Here is a 21,915-nt window from a genome sequence, read left to right as displayed (position 1 = left end):
AATCAACTTTATTAAAAATATTAATATTCAATGAACATTGATTTACACTTAAAGCAAATCTCTAATTGTTAATTAGAGATAAGGATCATATTTTTCCAATGCACACATGTCTCCCCTAGCAATTGGAACCACATAATCGTACATAGACACCTATTTCTTAAAAATGATATTTTTAACAAGTGATTTTTTTTCAAAAAACACCACCCATAAATGCATCCTACATATTCTACACTCTAGATGAGTGATTACTCCCCTTTTTATAGTTTTTGATACGGAAACAAAAGAACAAGTTTCGTGGTTATAAGAGTAGACTATAAAAATATATTGCACATGAGGAAGCAAAGATCATTTATATTAATTTACATGTTTCTTATGGTTCATAATCATTCACTGTTGTAACCAAGTTTTGATATCTTATGCAATCTCCCAAAATTAAAACATAAAAATTATTTACATTAATTAAGAACATTAGTAATCAATATAGAAATTATTTTAGCTGGTTAGTACGTAAGTTATGATAGAATCAAGAGAGATGAGGATGTATTGTAGAATGAAGAATTAAATTACTTGAAGTTTCATGGTTGTTACTTTATTTACTGTAATCAATGTTTTCGAGACGAGTCTCCATCAAACCATGTGATCAATTTCACTAAATATTTTTTACAACTGACCACCCTTAAACTCTAAATCAACTATATTAGCTAATCGTCAAAAAACAATAATTTCAAAAATACAAAAAAAATATGTATGCACTTAATACATGTGCCATGATACACATTTATATTTTTTAAGATTTTCTTAAAATATAGTTTCCATAATTGACCTTGCTTAGTTTATTCTTTTACTTTTTATTAACTTGACTTTATTGTTATTATTATTATAATTTTCTTTATTTATTTAAAACTTCACTTTACTATTGATTATTTATTTATTTACCATTTATAAATTCAAAAAAAATTAAAACATAGAAAATTGCATTCTTCTCAATTTAACTCAAAATTACTTAATTTAATTTCAACCCAAAAAAGTCATTGCACTATATTTTTATACTTATATTTAATATCAAGAGATGTAATGATATTATTGTTGAAATATCATGATTCGTAATATTAAGATAAACATTAATTTATTATACCTATAAATGAAATTAAATACTTTGAATTATTCCTCTTTTATAATTAAATAACTTGAAAATGAAATTTGTGACTCGGGGTTAATAAGTTATGGAATTTAGTTTTATTATAAAGATATTGAAAATTAAATTTAACAGGTTTACCGGTTAAGAACTTCATGAAAATAATTTCCTTATCCTTTACTGATTCCTTTTCAACATTCAAATGTGACACAAAATTTTGATATTCTAGCTTTTTTTAACTATTTAAAAAAATACAATTTATTAAATTAGTTGAGATTCTTTAACTAAAATTTGTTGAATTAGTTAAGGTTTTTTAAATTTTTATTGAATATAAATTAATCTTTAAAAATAATTAAGTGAATATTAGATATTTCAATTTCATAGAATATTTTATGATACGGTTATAATTATATAACTAAAAAATTGGAAATGAGATTTATTTTAAAATTAGTTTATAATTTGTAATGTAAAATTAATGGATAAAGAATGTTATACTATTAATACAATTATATTATGAATATGAATATGATTGATATAAGTCGAAGATTTCATTTGTACCTACCATTGATAGATATATAATAATATAAATAATATTACAAAACAAATATTATAATAAAAATATTATTATTATCATTATAATTAATAACGAATATTAATATTAAATAATAAAAAACTACATTTAATATTAAATAATAATAATAATTAATTATTATTTCATTTTAAATTATGTAATATAAATAAATTATTTAATATTAATATTTATTGGATAATAATACTAATATTAATAAATAATAATAATCCTCATAACAATAATTATTTAGTAATAACAATAATTATTTTAAAATATTATAATAATTAAATAAAATATTATACAAATCTTTAACTATTACTTCATTATTGATTTTTATTTTTTTATTATTAATAATTAATAATTAATAATAATAATAATAATAATATGAATTAATAATTACATATTAGTATAATATTTCAAAATAATTATTGTTATTACTTAATAATTATAAACCTAAGATATATAAATCCAGAGATAAATATTATAAACCCTAAAATAAAGATGATTGACTATTGTTGATTTCCATATTGAGACTATCGTTGTCACAATGCAAAGTTGGATCTTGATTAACTATGCTTGGCCATGATTTATTTTCAAAAGGAGATAATCTTGTCACAATGTGACGTTGGACCATGGTTGACCATGGTTGCTTTTCATATTGAAACAATCTTGTTACAATGTGACATTTGACCATAGTTGTATAGAGTTCAACATGGTTAGCTATGATTGAGCATGAATAATAAACCCAAGGGATTGATATCATGAACCCAAGGGATTAATACTAAAACCCCAAGGGATTATGAATCCAGGGGAATAATATTAAACCCAAGGGACTAATAGTATAAACCGAATGTAGATAAATCCTAAGATAAATATTCTAAACATTAAAATAAACATGGTTAACCATTATTGTCCATGGTTTATTTTCATATTGAGACAATCCTTGTCACAATGTGTCATTGGGCATGGTTGACGATGCTTAACATGGTTGATTTTGATATAACGACAAACTTTTTCACAATGTGATGTTCGACCATGGTTGACCATGATTATCGTATTGAAACAATCTTTGTCATACTTCAACATTGGACCATGGTTGAGGAAATGATTGATTTTCATATTGAGACAATCGTTGTCATAATGGGACATAGGAGCATGGGTCATCATTTTTTTTAAAACAGTTGGTTACTTTTTATATATTTCAAAAAAAGGGGAAACGAAGCTAGTTCCTTTTACAATTAGAGGAGGGTTGGATCAAAGTAGTGCGCAAAGGGGGTCACAGTCCCCATATCTACTTTAACAACCTTGTTTCTTATAAACTTCAAAAACTATGGAATAACTTACCAAAATTTGACTTGAAACCTTAAGCCTCGGGAAGAAACCAAACCCGCACTAAACTTTGAAAAAAGCAGACTTAACCAAAAACCCACACTTAACTTTGGAAAAGGTGGACATAAACACAAACACACGGGAACCCAATTTATGCTTTTCCACAGCCATGGCGTGATTTTTGAAACTTACCTTTATAAGGCTCAATCTCCACCATAGATTTCCTCGAACAGATCTGACCGACACCACCAAACACCGATCCTTCAACTTGCTCGTCACTCTACTACCGTTGATCCATATGCGATAGATCCAACGACTAACGGGGGTTTCGGGTGGGAAAAATGCACGGAGAATACCTGCCCAATAAAGTGGTATTTTCACCCCACCTACTTGCTACGTGTCCAACAGTGAGTGGAATCGGGGGGTTCCCTCCTAAAACCATTTACCACTTAATCACCTCTCGAAATACCATTCCCGCTAAATCTCGCCTTTTCTCTTTGACTAAAACTCGAGCAAGTTAGCCCTCGATGACCCTTGATCTGCCACCATCAAGTTCCTCTCCTAATACTATTGATGTCATTCCTCATGCGTTGATCTCCGGATCCAACGGTTCTTGTGCAATGATTCTTCATCTGTCTCCTCACTCTATATTTGTGGAAATTCTTTAATGTTTTGTGGTTTTTGTTCCTAATGTGATGGTCTTTGTTGAGGAGAGACATGTTTTTGTTGAAAGCCATACTGTCTCGAGTCACCTAGGAGCTTGTGTAGGTGAAAGTAGAGACCTGAATGTTACTTGCATTACTGTTACGGTCCAGGCATTCATGGTTTACATGACTAATGCCGTCTTCGCCCAGGAGAGGAGGAAAAATGAAAACTTGTTTCATCATATAGTGTAGCTTTTTGGGACTATGAGTGTTGTGTGCACTAAGAAAGGCTGATTATAGTTGAGAACTTCTGCTGACATAAATCCTCTGTTTTCTTCATGCTATCTCCATCTTGAGTTGATGTTTTGATTCTGTTTTTTATTTTTTGCCGCTGTTAAATTTCTTGTGATGTTCTTTAGATCTATATCTTCTTTCTCGATCCTCATACTGGGTGAGGGGATCATGGTATACTTTCTTCATAAACTTCATTATTCTCTTTTGCAACCCCAACTAGTATGTCAATTGCTTTGTTGGCATGGCTTTCAACGTCCTTATTTTGGTTTCTCCAGACATGCTTTATGGTTATTTTCCCTAGATTTTCAAAACTTGTTTTGATCCTTTGATAGATTTTGTTTATGGCTATGCTTTTGAAGTCCCTTTTGGTAACCAATGTGGCTATTATGATAGCAGACTCCCCTATTATTATAGGGTCCTTGATCGTACTTTTGTTTAAAAGCCTTGTGCCTAGGAGAAGGTTGTGTGCTTCAGCCCTGTTGTTTGCCATTTCTCCAAGGATCCATTCATAAGTTATTATCTTTTTTCCATTTGGATCTAGAATAACTCCTCTTGCCCCTACTTCACCTGGGTTATTTTTTGTAGCTTCGTCAAAAAAGGGAATGTGTCTTTTTTGTTCTTTTATCAATTCTACAAATTCTTTTTCCTCTTATCTTAATTTCCAATTCCTTTTTGTGTGAAATTCTTTATTTTTTGCTATAGCTACTGCTTTTGCTTTGTTTTCTAACATTGCTTTACTGTACCAGTCTTTCTCTTCTTGTTGTAAATTGTTCTGGTCCATTTTTGAGATTCCATTTGTACTTATAATCTCTGCAACTTGGCTCCAAGTTTTTGCTAGGATCTTGCCTAGATTTGGCTTTTGTTCTTTGAAAACACATTTGTTTCAGGCTAAGAAAATTTGCCAGCACAGGTTTGAAGGGAGACATTTCCATTATTTATTGTTGCCTTTTTTTCTTTGTATATGGGTAGCTTTTATCCCAGTTTTTATGAAGAGTTGTTAACTAAATTGTTGGATTTATGTTTATTTCCAAAGGACTTGTTGCTTGTTTCTAGCACTCTCTCCCCACCATACAGTTAATGAAGAGGTGTTGGATTGTTTCTTCCTCATTTTGACATATGACACATTTTGAGGGCCCTTGTATTCCTTTTTTTTTTAAATTTCAGAGGTAAGAATTTTACCTTTGAGAAGGGTTTAGGTGAAGATTTTAATTTTGGGCAGACTCTTTGAATTCCAAGCTGCCTTCCAAAGACTCCAATCATTTTGATTGTGAAGTTTTTGGAGGAGGCTGTACCCCGATTTCACTATGTAATCCCCTCCATTTGGGTCCCAAACAATGACATCCTTCTCTTCTATGTTGATTGGTGCGGCCCCTGCCATACGAACTTTTAAAATTTCCCATTGACTTTTTAGTCTTGGTGGTGTAGCCAACTTTTTCCATCTTACTGATCCAGGTGGATATTGATGGCCACCTCCCAAGTCCACCTGGACCCCCACCATTGTTTCTCTCAGCATTTTCAGTTTCCTTAATTGTAGCACAACTTACTATTTTTAGTAGTTTTTCGGGTCCTAAACTTCTAGAGCCGTTTTGAGACCCTAAACGACGTTTTTTGGGAAATCTGGGGGCAACATGGATCCATGGACCGATGTTGCCCTTCCCAAAGTGGTAGTGCTCGTATAGATCTTTCTAATGAGCTATTGTACGCATCAAACGGAGAACGTATGCCAAAGTTACGACCCAGAGAAGTTGATGTACCAATTTACCCAAACGGGGCCCACAGTTTGGCGTTTCATCTCCTAGGGTTAGGTTTTGGAATGTTAAGGGTTTTCCATTGTTTCTCAACAATAAATATGCCTTCGAGCCTCATTGTAACACAGTTCAGAGGCATGTAGCCACCACATCTCTTCTCAGAGATAAGCTACCATCGCCCTAGCTGGTTTATTTCCATTTCTGGTTGTAAGCATATTTCAGTATTTTCCATTAATGAAATGAAGTATTATTTCCACTGCATGTTTGTGTATATGGTTATCTCTGTAATTTGTTGCGTTCTTGTTTAAATCTAGATCAGTGGTATCAGAGCGGTATGCTTTCTCTCTGTTTTTCTTTGCATGTCCCCAACAAGGTTGGGATATAAGGAGTTAGGGCTTGAACTGGTTGAACCTTTGCAAGAATAGCCTCGCAAATCCCGACGGCCTCCCATGGCGGATGAGAAGAAAGACGAGAGGGTAGGAGATCCCATCAAAATCTTCTCGAAGAAGCCCTCGAGCGACAACAGAACGCGATGATGGACAGCTTTGCCCAGATCCTTCAGCGGCTACCCAGAAGCGACGCATCGGCTTCTAGCAGCTACTCTGGAAATGCCACGCCCTTTAAGTTACAAGTTAATTTTGAAATCCCCATATTCGAGGGTCAGATAGACGCAGATGCCGTAGATAAATGGTTAAATCTGCTAGAGGGTTATTTTTTTGTTCATGAATTTTCAAGTCGGGAAAAGATTGTTTTCGCTCTTCTCAAAGCAGCTCCCCACGTCAAGGACTGGTGGGAAACCTACTGCGAGCAGAAGGATTAAAGTACTGGCACACTATTTTGAGCCGCACCCACCTGGAATTCATTCCGGGATGCCATCAAGGAGCAGTACTACCCTGTCAGAAGCTATGAGGATGAATACATAAAGTGGACCACGCTGCGGCAGGGAAGGGACCAAGACGTGCCGGAGTTCACCAACATTTTCCATACCCTTCGCACAAAGTTGGGTATCAAGGATTCAGAGCAACATTTGATACTCAAATACCGTGGCTGCCTGCACAAGTACATCCAGGAAGAAATACAATTCTTGAACATCTCCTCACTCGGCGCAGCATACCGATATGTTGTCAAGGTCGAGCAGAAGTTTAAACAAAAGAAGCTAGACTTTGGATCTGCGAATCTAAAGCAGGGGAAAGGGGCCCCTAAACCACAGGACAAAGGACAAAGCCAAGGCGGAACAACCCAAGACAACCCGCCGAAGCTACAAGCAAAGAACAGTGCCGCGAAGTCGAAAAAGGACACTGGAAAATTGTGTGAGTTACATAAGAGCTCCACTCACAACACAAGTGAGTGTCGGGCCAAGCATTCACTTGTGGCTGAGCTAAAGGTTTCAGAATCATATGCATGTTCCGACTCTGAGTCAGAACCCGATAAGGGGAATGAAAAAGGGAAGCAGATCATTAATGCGGATCCCAACGCCACTGTTGCTACCGCCAAGATCCAGAAAAATGAACCCGAAGATCCAGAGGAGGAGGAGCGTCTCTTCCACTCCCAGATGTGGGTAAAGGGCTCCCCAATATAGTTCATTGTTGATAATGGGAGTCAAAAGAACCTCATTTCGGCAGAGGTCGTGAAGTGGTTGGGCTTACCAACCAAAGCACATTCACAACCATACACCATTGGGTGGCTTCACCAAGGACGAGATATTTGCATGAGCTAGCAGTGTCGCCTTCCATACAACATCAAGCACTTCACGGATGAGGTATTATGTGACATTGCTCCCCTTGAAGTTTGTGATGTATTATTAGGACAACCATACTTGTGGAAGTGACATGCTGTGTATGAATCAAGGCCCCGTGCTGTTATTATTACATTGGGAAATAAGTTGTATAGGATACCAGAGGTAGCACCACCTATAGCCATCTCTTTGATTACTGCAAAACAATGCAGTAAGATCATTTCCAAAACCAGGAAATTTGTTTTCCTGATGATACGCCCTCAAGGAAAGAAGAAGACAGTGGTCGTGGCCTCCAGACGGGGTCCCTCTGCATGACAACTACAGATGGACAAGGTTGTGGAGGAGTACGAGGACATCTTCACCTCCCCTGCAGGGGTTCCTCTGCATTGTCAGGTCAAGCACTCCATTGATCTGACCCTAGGTGCGCCGCCACCCAATGGACCAATTTATCGGTGCTCCATTCTGGAGAACAATGAAATCAAGAGGTAGATTCAGGAGCTCCTGCAGAAAGGTGACATCCATCCAAGTTCATCACCTTGTGGGAGCCCGATCGTGTTGGTACAGAAGAAGGATGGGACGTGGAGACTCTGTATTGACTATCAGGCGCTGAACAAGATCACTGTCCGTAATAGGTACCCGATCCCGCGAATTGATGACCTCCTGGACCAACTAAAGGGGGCAAAATATTTCAGCAAGATCGATCTGAAGTCAGGATATCACCCGGTACCAATCGAACCCTCTGATGTGTGGAAGACTGCCTTCAAATCCAAGGAGGGCCTTTTCGAATGGTTGGTTATGCCTTTCAGATTGACGAATGCTCCTGCAACCTTCATGAGGCTAATGGATGACATCTTGCAGCCATTCACCAACTCCTTTGTAGTAGTATACTTGGATGACATTCTGATCTTCAGCCAGAGTTGGGAAGAGCACCTCCACCACATCCGACAGGTTCTCCAAACACTGCGGCAATACAAGCTATGTGCCAATTTGGAGAAATGCACTTTTGGTATGACCCAGGTTCAGTATCTAGGATACATCATTGATGAACAGGGGGTGCATGTCGATCCAGCCAAGATCCAAGTCATTTGGGATTGGCCATCTCCAACCACTCTAACAGAGCTTCGCAGCTTTCTAGGTCTTGCCAACTTCTACCGCAGGTTCGTGTTGGGATTTGCTCACATTACTTGGCCCTTGAGTCAAGTCACCAAGGGAGGGGCAAAAGCAAAATTCTTTTGGTCTGAATCTCAACAGAAGGCATTCATGGAGTTGAAGGATCGCCTCTGCACAACACCAGTGCTCGCGTTACCAGATTTACAACAATCATTTGAGGTCGAGACAGATGCCTCTGACTATGCTATTGGGGTAGTCCTTACTCAACATGGACATCCAGTGGCATATCACAGTGAAACACTTTCAGACACAGTCCGAAAGTACCCCACTTATGATAAAGAGATGTATTCCATTGTACACGCCTGCCGATAATGGAAGCATTACATTTTGGGGAAGGAAACGGTCATCCACACAGACCACCGACCCCTGCAGTTCATACAGACCCAAGGGAAATTGCAGAATGATCGCCATCAAAACTGGTCTACATACCTGCAACAGTTCCACTTGAATATCAAGTATAAGAAGGGCAGCACCAATAATGTTGCAGATTGCCTCAGTCGACCACCGATCATGGCGTTAACCACCGTGCTCAACTCTTGTGGGCACGGGACTTCTGATTGGCCACTTCTCTACAAAAGCGACCCAGAATTCGGCCACACATACCAGACACTCTTGGAGGGTCGGCATGTTCCAGATTTTCACCTCCAGGATGCCCTGTTATGCCACCTGGGTCACCTTTGTGTTCCTTCAAGCGAGCATGCCAAGATGATTTGGGAAGCACACTACAGTCGGGCTGCTGGGCATTTCGGGGTCGAGAAAACAATGGCAGTACTACAAAATTATTTCTATTGGCCGAATCCTCGACAGGATGTTGGGAAGTACATCAGATCGTGTACTGCCTGTGCCATTGCCAAATCGACCATTAAGAAGCACGGCCTCTATACCCCGTTGCCTACCCCTAGTCGACCTTGGGAATCCATCTCCATGGATTACATGTCAGGCCTTCCTTCCACTAAGCATGGAAATGACTGTGTTTTTGTGGTAGTCGATAGGTTTTCGAAGATGGCCATTATGGCGGCCTGCAAGAAGAATATCACAATAGAAGCCACTGCTAAACTCTTCTTTGAACGAGTGTGGGTGCACTTTGGGATCCCACATTCTATCATCTCAGATCGGGACAGTCGGTTTCTCAGCACATTTTGGTCCAGTCTCTGGTCAATGTTGGAAACCAAACTCACGAAGTCCACTGCCTTCCATCCTCAAACTGATGGCCAGACAGAGGTTGTCAATAGGATGATTGTGCACATTATGTGCATGTATAACTCAAAGCATCCACGCACATGGGACGACAACCTCTCCTATGTTCAACACAGCTACAACCGAGCTCTTCACAGCTCCACTGGCCATAGCCCTTTTCAGGTGGGTTTGGGATTCCAGCCACTATGCCCCATTGATGTGGCCATGCCACTTGCAGCTACTCACATAAATTCAGCTCATGTCCAGTCCGAAACAGATAAGGCCACCAGCTTCATTGAGCGCATCCAACATATCGCCAGCAGGTCCATGACATTCTTGAGAAATCAAATGCCAAGTACAAGCAGCGACATGATCAACATCGGGTGCCACACAAGTTTCAGGTGGGCAACAAAGTCTGGTTGCATTTGCAAAAGGAACACCTTACTGGAGCCTATCAGAAATTGAGACCACTCCAATATGTTCCTTACACCATTACTAAGGCTATGGGAGACAATGCATTTGAGCTCAGCATTCCCCCATTCCTTGGCCTGCACCCAGTCTTCAATTCGGACCGCCTTTGGCCATACTTTCCAGCATTGCTAGACACATTCGACATTGCAAAACAGCTCAAACCCACAGAATTAAATCCAGATTGCATGGAACAAGCTGCAACTGATCGGATCATGGACACATAGATCAAGAACACTCGCCAACAGAATATCCAACTGTATCAAGTTGTCAAAGCAGGCCAACTCCTTCAGCAAGGCAAGTGGCTCACCAGGGAACAAGTTCAACAAAAGTTTCCTCATCTCATGGAGGAACTCAATGCAATGGGGACCATTGCTTCCTAATGGGGGAGGAATGATCCAGGTGGATATTGGTGGCCACCTGCCAAGTCCACCTGGACCCCCACCATTGTTTCTCTCAGCATTTTCAGTTTCCTTAATTGTAGCACAACTTACTATTTTTAGTAATTTTTCGGGTCCTAAACTTCTGGAGCCGTTTTGAGACCCTAAACAATGTTTTTTGGGAAATCTGGGGGCAACATCGATCCATGGACCTATGTTGCCCTTCCCAAAGTTGTAGTGGTCAGATAGATCTTTCTAACGAGCTATTGTACACGTCAAACGGAGAACGTATGCCAAAGTTACGACCCCGCGAAGTTGATGTACCAATTTACCCAAACGGGGCCCACAGTTTGGCGTTTCATCTCCTAGGGTTAGGTTTTGGAATGTTAAGGGTTTTCCATTGTTTCTCAACAATAAATAGGCCTTCGAGCCTCATTATAACACAGTTCAGAGGCATGTAGCCACCACATCTCTTCTCAGGGATAAGCTACCATCGCCCTAGCTAGTTTATTTCCATTTATGGTTGTAAGCATATTTCAGTATTTTCTATTAATGAAATGACGTATTATTTCCGCTGCATCTTTGTGTTTATGGTTATCTCTGTAATTTGTTGCGTTCCTGTTTAAATCTCGATCACTTACCCAATTATTCTGATACCAATCCAAAATAGAATAAAGAGTTTTAAAACTTTGCTCTTCCATCCATCTCTAAAGTCCCCTTAAATTTTGTTGCTGATTTAAGGGGTTTTTCCCCATTTTTCTATCCTCCTAGATAGAAATTGTTTTTCCATTCCCTGGATTTTTGGATATTCGATCTCTAATAAGAGGAATTATCCTTTTAACCAATTTCCAGATTTAGGTGCATGGCCTATCCGGTATAGTATTAGTTAGCAGCTTTGTTTTATGACAGTTTAGGTATTTCATTGTTAGTACTTTTTCCCACCAGTGACCATTCCTATTTATCATTCTCCAGATAATTTTTGACCCTAGTTCAATGTTCATTAGTCCTAGCAGGCATATTGCTATACCTCCTTTTCCATAGGGAAGAGTAACTTGCTCCCATTTAACAAGGCTCAATTTTTTATTATCTTGTTTTCCTCCTTGCCAGAGGAAGCTTCTAATTATCAGTTCCATTTGCTTGTGGGCACTTGCCGGAGCCATAATGATTTCATATTGATATATAAGCAAGGCGGAGAGAAGTGGTTTAATCAGTTTCACTCTTCCTGCAAGGTTGAGCCACATCACTCCCCAATTCTGAATTTTTTCCCTCATTCTCTCCACTTGCCTGTTCCAGACTTCTCATTTTACTACTTCCTTTGCTAAGGGTAGCCCAAGATAAGTGAAGTGGCTCCAATTTATTTGTTGAGGTATTTCCAGTATTTGTGAGATATGATGCATTGTTTTTGTTGGGGTATTCCAACAATAAATTATGCATTTGAAGTTCTTTAAAATTCCTCCTGACGCTAGGAGAAATTCATCGAAGACTTTTTTGAATCGTTTTTCTATGATGGAAGATGACCCGGTTATGAGAAGGGTATCATATGCAAAGAGAGAGTGGTTTATATCTTTGACTCCTCTCGATATTTGGATCCCTATTATTTTTTTCTCCCTTCTCTGATTTTCCAGCATTAACACTCACCGTTTTAGCCATGATGATGTACAAGAATGGAGAAAGCGGACAGCCTTGCCTCAGCCCTTGTGTTCTTTGGAAAAATTTACTGGAAATGTTATAAAACCAGCTCAAGAAAAGATAGAAAAGATAGATCAATGTCTTAGAATTCAGCCTCTTCGAGGGGGGAACTTCCTTTACATTACATAAATGAACAATTCTTGGATGATACAAATGAAAAGGCCTCCTTTCTATATATAGGAGTCTAAGGGGTCATAACATAATCAGAGCCGACATAACAATAATAATGTAAGGGCACAATAATAACAGTAGTGGGCTTCTATGGGGCACATTAGTAAAAATATGGGCACTACATGGGTACATCAATATAATAAGTGGGTTGTACTAATAACAATAAGGGGTTACACTAGCAATATAGGGGCCTAACATGCCCCTCTCCTTCAAAAAGTGTTGTCCTCAACGCTTGAGTAGTTCTTGATGCTTATGTATAAAATTCTTGTCCTCCCATGTGGAATCTTCAGCAGGTAAGTTCTTCCACTTGATGAGATACCCTGAAATTGATCAATTTCGTAGCTGTCGAGTTCATGTTTCTATGACTGCTCCAAGTTCCAATATGATTTTTCCTTCCTTTTCAATATCTGGCAATATTGTTTGACTTGGGGTATTTTGAAACTTTTGAATAAGTGGCCATACTTCTTTGTCCTTCTTCCATTCATCCCTTGCTTCGTTTATCCAATCTGGTTGGATAATAGAAATAGCTAAACAATGCTTCCACATCCTCGTCCTTGAAGAGTCTTCCCATTCGGTAAGGTCACCATTTTTTAAGTGCATGTAGTATTGCCAACATTTCCTTCTCATAAATAGATTGCTTTAGATGTAGCAGTAAAAATACCCAATCGCCTACATCAAAACATTTTTCACTATGATGTTGATCTACCTGTTGTTTCATTTGATTTTGCACCGAAGTGGCGCTATCCTTTAAAAGTTGGAGAACTTGTTGTTGATGCTCGATGTGATCTTTCATTGCTTGAACTTTTTTCTTCTTGATATGTCCTTCTATATTTAGAGTTTTAGGAGTGGTAATTTCTTCCAATCCTTTACAAGATATGGTCGGATTCATTTCTGGACGCTCGATGTGATCTTTCACTTCTTGAACATTTTTCTTCTTGATATGTCCTTCTGTCTTGCTAGTTTTAGGAGTGGTAATTCCGACCAGTGAATTACAAGATATGGTTGGATTCATTTCTTCTTTCTTGATGTGATCTTTCACTTCTTGCACCTTTTTCTTCTTAATATTTCCTTCTATCTTGAGAGTTTGAGGAGTGGTCATTCTTCCCAATAGTTTACAAGATATGTTCTGATTCATTTCTTTTTTCTCTGGGGTCGGGTCCTGGCATATATTGTCTTCTTTTGATGTTTCTTGATCCTTTTCTTCCTCCTCTTCATACTCTATGTAAAATAATTTCTTCTCAGCACACTTATGTGTTGGCATTTTGGCACAGGTGTGGCGCTATGATACAGGTGTTGTCCTTGATGGCAACTCTCTTTGATGACAGATCTCCGTTCAGACTACAGAATGAAGAGAAATCTCATATACGCAGGTTAATTAAGTCCAAGTTGCGTATACACGCCGTCTATCTGCATAATAAGTCGCGTATACGCAGGTTAAATATATACGAAGGCGCGTATACACGCAGATATATGAACAGAAAAGGGCGTATATGTCGGGAAGCTTCGCTTTGGTCCGTGGTAGTTAGTCCTTGGTACCTGAGCCTATGTATTTGGACCAAAGTATCTCGACAGACGTGTTGATCCCTAGTTTCTAAGTTGATGGTATTGGATTTCTATGGTTTGGCCCTTGGTATTGAGCAAGGCCTAAGGCTATATAAGGAGAAGAAGATCATTAGGCAAATACATCTTTTGAAAAGGCTTGAATATCTGAAAAGAAAGTGATCTGGTATGCAGGTTCTGGGTTGCTTGATCTAAGCTAAGGAGAGATCACTTCGGTTGATGGAAGACTAGATCTAAGGATAGATCGGGATCTAATGATTTGAAATGCACTATTATGATATGGTTGATTATGCGTATTTCTAGATCTACATACTGATGCAATGTTATGTTCTGGGTCTAACTGATGTCTGGTACAGCTGCAAGTTGAGAGAATTTATTTTTAAATCTGTACGCAGGTTGGCTTCGGTAAAAGCGCGTGTATACGTGGGTTTCTCTCATTGAAGTAGCGTATATCTTTTGAAGCTTAATTTTTGGGTTTACAGTTGGGTCTGACTGTTATTGCAGAGTTCTGTAGTCTGCTCTGTGTTCTGGTAACTGGTGATTGAGAGGGTTTCAGTGGTTCAGTGATTGATGATGCTAGTATTGGATGTTTTGTGCTTCAATGATCTATTGTGAAAGTTGAATGAATTGTGGTCTTCAGATTGTAATGTTATGCTTCAGGAATATCCAGTCTGAAAATGTATGAAAGGTGGTACCTGAAAGAAAGAAGATTGTAGGCCTGCACCTACGTACTAGTATCTTGGCTAGTACAAGAGCAAAGGGGGTTGGAGCTCCCTTCCAAGGAAGTTTGGAGAACGAGAGAAGGTTGTAGCCTTCTGCAGGTTGTAGCCTGCGTACTGGTATAAGGCTGCACCAGTACAAAAAGATTGTAAACTAAAGTTTCATATTAAAGAAAGATAGAGACGACTTGCAGCAGGTGGTTTTCACCCACATTGGGTTTCCACCTTATATCATGGTGTTCATGTGTGTGGTTTTTGTGTGATCTGTTCTACTGCATCTGTTTACTCTTAATATGGTGAATAATGTCCTAATGCACTTAACTGAAGATAAACTAACTGAATTATAAGATTTCTGGTTATACGCTGTTTTCTTTAGACACAGTTGCGTGTACACGCTGGTTCACTTAACGAAAGTAGCGTATATGTTTCTGAGCATTGAAAAAGTTTTATAGTTCTGATAATACTGATTCACCCCCCCCCTCTCAGTATTATTTCCAACATTATGACCTTTAGTGCATTTGCTATCACAATTGTAACAAAGCCCTTTTTCTCTTTTTTCTTCCAATTGTTGTGGTGTAACCCTTGTAGGTTGTGGAAGCCTAGGAGGAACAACACGTCCATATTTATAGTTGTGAAGGGTAGACTTCCTTGTTTCCATAATTTTACTTTCAAATATGTCACAAAGCCCTTTTACTCTTTCCAATTGTTGTGGTGTTGCTCTAAAGAAGGTGTTGCTCTTTGTATCCTCATAATGTGGTATCATTTCCTCCGTGAGAATTGACCACGTAATAAGTTTTTTACGAGAACAAAGCCCTTTATACCATAAAAATTGATCCGGTTCTAAATATGAAGATGCAATACATACCTTTTGTAATAGTGGTACACCATGTAGATCAAAATATTGCTCCATCTGAAGTATCCAATTTACCGGATCCTTGCCATCAAACTTCCTCATCTTTCTTTTTCTTGATTTTAGGACCTCGAACTTGAAACGATTGTAACTCTGTACTTGCGGATATTTAAGTTCTGAAATTTCTACCTGTAGTAACCCTTTGTGTCCTCTTTCCAATGCCACTAGTCTGATCCAAATTGGATTCTCCAAAAAAGAGTTATGCACAATCTCCCAAGATGACCTGATTATAGACCTTTCCAGAAGAGCGAACTTCTATGAAGTGCCACGTGTCAAGTTTTCGACCTTTGGCTCTGAAAAAGATGTACACGAAACTATAGTCCGTCCTCTATCTGTACCTTTCTACGAAATTTCAATCCGATCCTCAGAGAGAAAGTTATGACGATTTTCCCCACGTCACCTGTTTTGAATGTAATTCAGGAGTCTGCAAAAAGACCAACTTCCTTAGATCATATCTCTGTAAATATCACGCAAAAAGCTCTGAAATTTGGACCCAAGGTTCAGAGCGATTTCTTCTCAAATGGGTTTTTATTGCGAATTCTGAAACGTCACAGAAAAAAAGTTATAGCGAAAATTCCACGATGACCTGTTTGGAGTAGCGAAACCCTAGAATCCAAAGCTCTGATACCAAATGTTATGAAACCAGCTCAAGAAAAGATAGAAAAGATAGATCAACGCCTTAGAATTCAGCCTCTTCGATGGGGAAAACTCCTTTAAATGAACAATTCTTGGATGATACAAATGAAAAGGCCTCCTTTCTATATATAGGAGTCTAAGGGGTCATAACATAATCAGAGCCGACATAAAAATAATAATGTAAGGGCACAATAATAACAGTAGTGGGCTTCTATGGGGCACATTAGTAACAATATGGGCACTACATGGGTACATCAATATAATAAGTGGGTTGTACCAATAACAATAAGGGGTTACACTAGTAGTATAGGGGCCTAACAGTCGACCATTGATTGAAGGAGCTATCCAAGGATTTGATATACATGCCTGGATAATATCTATGAAATTTGTTGAAATGCTAAACCTTTTGAGAGCTGCTGCAAGAACGTAATGATTAACTCTATCATAAGCATTAGCCATATCTAACTTAATAATCATTCCTCTCTCGTTTCTTTGAATACTGTTGTGGATAGCCTCCTGTACAATTATCACATTGTCTGTGAATTGCCTCTTGGGGACAAATCCTCCTTGGTTTTCTGAAATTATTTCCAAAAGTAATGTTTTCATTCTGTTTGCTAGGATTTTGGTAAGTATCTTATAAGACGAGTTGCAAAGGAAGATTAGCCTATATCTATTAAAAGTTGTAGGATTGGGTTCTTTGGGAATGAGGGCTAGGAAGGAAAATTTTGCATTTCCTCCAATCCTTTTTCTTGGAAAGAATTTTTGAGCATTCTCATTAGGTCTTTTTTGATAACTTTCCAATGTTGTCTGTAAAAGGCCATTGTAAACCCATTTGGACCTGGTGCCTTGTCAAGGTGGATATTACACACATCTTCTCTGACTACTTCCTCAGTAATTTCTTTGTCTAATTCCCTGTTTTGTTGGTCGCTTATTTTTTTTATATGCTACAAAAATTCCTCATTAGCTGCCTGCTAGTCACTTGTTGGGAGGAGTTATTTAAAGTGTTTATGACTTGCATTTTTTACTACTTCAACTCCTTTTATTTCTTGACCATTTACTTGAATTTGTTCAATCTGATTTTTTGACCTCCTTATTTTCATTGTATTATGAAAGAAGGTTGTATTTTTGTATCCGGATTTTAGCCAGAGGCATCTTGATTTCAGTCCGCTTTCCACTTCTTCTTGCCTATCTTGCTTATTTATTTCCAGATATATTTCCTTTTCTTATATATTATATTGCTTACTTTATTCCTTGTTCTCTTTTTCCTTGCAAAGGTTATCCATTTTTTTTTGCAATTCGATTTTCCTAGCTTTGTCCCGAAGATCATTTTCTGTTGACCAATTTTTTAAGTGCATCCTTAGGTTCTTTGGCTTTGTTTCTCAAACATACTAGGGAGATCCTGTGACACTTTGCTTCCAGCTGTCCTTTATTTGTTTTTCAAAATATTCATGGTTGTCCCAAACTGAATTATATCTGAAGGGAAGGGGTCCTTGATTTTACAACTTTCCCAAGGTTAGCACCATCGGCCTATGATCTAAAGCTGAGTTGTGAACAATTTTACTTTTCACAAGAGTGTAAGCAATTGTTATGCTTTCATGAATAAGAATTTTATCCAACCTTTCTTTTATGTTGTTTTTTCCAATTCTTTTGTTGTTCCAAGTGTATTTTCCATTGCTTGGTGGAATTTCTATTAGTTTGTGTTCTTCTATTATTCCTTCAAGAGCTTCTCTTCACGAATCATTGTGGAAGATTCTGCCAAATTTTTCTTGTCTTCCTTATCAAATTTAAGTCTCATCCCAAGATTAAGTGCCCACTTTGTCACTTTGCTATTTCTTCTTTAACTGATTTCCAGCATTGTTCTTTCTCTCTATAGTGATTTGGAGAATACACGATTATAATGTTATGTTGTTCTTTTGTATTGAGATTCATCAACTTTGTTCGAACCCAGTGTCTGCTAATTTTTTGGGCCATTAATTCCCATTTTATTTTATCCCAAATGGTGTTGATTCCTCCTGATGCTCCTGTGGCTTCTAATGCTACTTCTTAATAATTTTTTAGTTTTTGAATCATTTTTTGATTTTCTTACTTGTTTAGTTTGGTCTCTTGGATCATATACATGTCTAGTTGCTCCTTGGCTAAAATGTCTCTAGCTGCATTGACTTTAAAGGAGGTGCCAAAGCCGTGACAATTCTAAGAGACCACTATCATTATTTATTGTTGTGTTGGTGTGGTCCCCCCTTTCCTTTTTGCTGAGTTTTTTCATGACTTCTTGTTTGTTTCCCAAGGAATGAATCCATTGGTTGTTGTGTTCCTAGGGCCATTTCTTTAGCTGCTACCTCATCTCTAATTTTTTTATTGGATTTCCTTCCCACTTTTTTTTGTTGATCCAAGGCTTGGGGGATTTCTTTGGCTTTGTTTCTAGTTAGAATGTGGTCCACTAAGTGAGGAGGTGGGGAGGATATAGGGTTGGGGGTAGATATCAGAGCTAAATAGATAGGGTTTGAGGGAGGGGATTTGGGAGAGGGTGGATGAAAGGAGTCTTCTAATACCTCAAAATGATTCAGAGTTGTGTGATCAAGAGGAGTAACCTTCGCTGGAGGCTGAGAGGTTGTTTCATTTGCTTCTTGGGACTGATGCATATTTGATGTTGTCTGCTTATTGGTAGGTTTTTTCCCTTCCACTTGTTCCCATGTAGGTTCTTGCTCTTCTACATTTTCATGCTATATTTTTTTAAGACAACTATTTGGAAAATGACCATACTCGTCATATACCTTGCATTTAAATGGTACTTGCTCATAGTCCAGCTATTGAATGTGTGTCTGTTGGTCGACCTTGATCTCTAATGCCTCTGGGAAGCCTTTTCCGAGATCAACTTCCACACATATTCTTGCGCACGCGTACATGTTGTCTTTTGGCTCACATCTGTCAATATATTTGGCCACCGTGTTTCTTATAACCTTTACAGATTCATCTCCCCAATAGTGAAGAGGAAGATGTGGGAGCCTGACCCACAGAGACACTATGTTTGGGACATCCATCTTCGAATCAAAGTTTGGCGTCCACCTGTTTAGGTATAAACCTCTAGATTCCATGAAGTAAGGCCCATTTCTAAATATCAAATCTCTGTCCTCCTTTGTTTCAAAGAGAAATGTGTAGTATCCCCTTCCATAGAATCGTATTTCTATCTTCCCCTATGTGGTTGCATTCTAGTTTCTTTCCACCCATTTTTGCACTAATTTGGGTGAAGGCCATAGCCCTGTGAACTATCCAACAAGTTCGAATTCTGCCAGAGAGATGGCTGCTCTTCTGGGAAGTGCTGAAGGGAGAGAAATCTTTGGGATACTTTTAAGTTTCTTTACAAATTTATTGACTGAGGGCTTGCTCCTTGGATCTCCATTCTGTGCGATTAGAGATGCGAAGGCTTCTGTGTTTTCTTCATTAACTAGCTACGTGGAAGAGTGAGGATCTCCCTCGTCAGAGGGTTGCATGGTCTGGTTGGTCTCATTAGAAGGAGGTTGTCGAGGGATGGATCTGTAGGGGCAGCAGCAGTTAGGTCAGCACAGGTTCGGGCTGGGCTGTTGTGCGCGTGAGTATTAGGAGCATGGGTCATCATTATTTACCATGCTTAACTATGATTGAATTTATAAAACATGGTTGAATAATATTCAACCCAAGGGACTAATATTATAAACCCAAGGTATATAAACCCTAACATAAATATTAAAAACACTAAAATAAACATTGTTAACCATGGTTTCTTTTCATACTGATACAATCCATGTCACAATGTGACATTAGACCATGCTTGACCATGCATGACCATGATTTATTTTCAAATCGACATAATATTTGTCACAATGTGACATTGGACCATGATTGACAATGGTGGATTCTCATATTGAGACAATATTTGTCCTAATTGGATGTTAGACCATGATTTATCATGCTTGATATTATAAACTCAAGCGAATAATAAACCCTAGGGATTAATACTAAAAACCAAAGGGATTATAAACCTAAGGGAATAATATTAAACCCTAGGAATATGAACCCTTAGATTAATAAACCGAAATGATCAATATTATAAAGCCAAGGGAATAATAAACCCAAGGCATAAAACTTATAAATCCAAGCTATATAAACGCTAAGATAATTATTATAAACCCTAAAATAAACATGGTTGAACATGGTTGACCATGGTTTATTTCCATATTGACACAATCCTTATCACAATGCAATGTTGGACCATGGTTGACAATGCTTGTCTATGATTGATTTTCATATTAAGACAATATTTGTCACAATGTGACGTTGGACAATGCTTGATCATGGTTGATACTCATATTAAGACAATCGTTGTCACAATGCAACATTCAACCATGGTTGAGCATAATTGACCATGGTTGACCATGATTGATATATAAACTGAAGGGAATGATATTATAAACCCAAGTGAATGATATTATAAACCCAAAGGAATAATAAACCCCAAGGGCTTAATACTAAAACCCCAAGGGATTATGAACCCAAGGGAATAATATTAAACCCAAGGGACTAATATTATAAACCCAAGTTATATAAACCCTAAAATAAATATTATTAACATTAAAATAAACATGGTTGACCATGGCTGATTTTCATATTGAGACCATGGCTGACCATGCTTAACTGTCGTTGTTTTATATTAAGGCAAACTTTGTCACAATGTGACGTTTGAAACAATGATTAATTTAATATTGATTTTCATAAGGGGACAATATTGTCACAATGCGGTGTTGGACCATGGTTGACCATGGTTAATTTTCATATCGAGACAATTACTGTCACAATGTGTCATTCGACTATGGTTGACCAGGGTTGACATTGTTGGCTATGATTGACTGTGGTCGACCATGACTAATATTATAAACCCAAGGGAATAATAAACACAAGAGATTGCTATTATAAACCAAAGGGAATAATATTTAACCCAAGGGACTAATAGTATAAACCAAACATATATAAACCATAAGATAAATATTATAAACACTAAAATAAACATGGTTGACCATGGTTGGCCATGGTCTATTTTCATATTGAGACAATCATTGTCACAATGCCACGTTGGACCATGGTTGATTTTGATATAATGAAAATCTTTATTACAATGCAATGTTCGACCATGGTTGACCATGGATGACTGTGTTTGATTATAAAACATGGTGGAACATGGTTTACGAAGGTTGACCATGATTGACCATGGTTGATCATAATTGACAATGATTATCATATTGAAAGAATCTTTGTCATAGTTCGACGTTCGACCATTGTTGAGGCAATGATTGGTTTTCATATTGAGATAAAATCTTTGCCACAATGGTACGTAGAGCAAGGGTCACCATTATTAACTGTCGTTGACCACGATTGAATTTATAAAACATTGTTATCCATGGTTGAATAATATTAAATCCAAGGGACTAATATTATAAACACAAGGTATATAAAACCTAAGATAGATATTAAAAACACTAAAATAAACATGGTTGACCATGGTTGATTTTAATAATAATACAATCCCTATCACATTGTGACATTAGACCA

This window comes from Pinus tabuliformis, chromosome 2_2, assembly GCF_031772625.1.
Source record: "Pinus tabuliformis cultivar Carrire ecotype Pingquan chromosome 2_2, CPIR1, whole genome shotgun sequence".
Lineage (NCBI taxonomy): Eukaryota > Viridiplantae > Streptophyta > Pinopsida > Pinales > Pinaceae > Pinus > Pinus tabuliformis.
The sequence above is the reverse complement of the archived record's forward strand: the minus strand, read 5'-3'. Positions refer to the sequence as shown.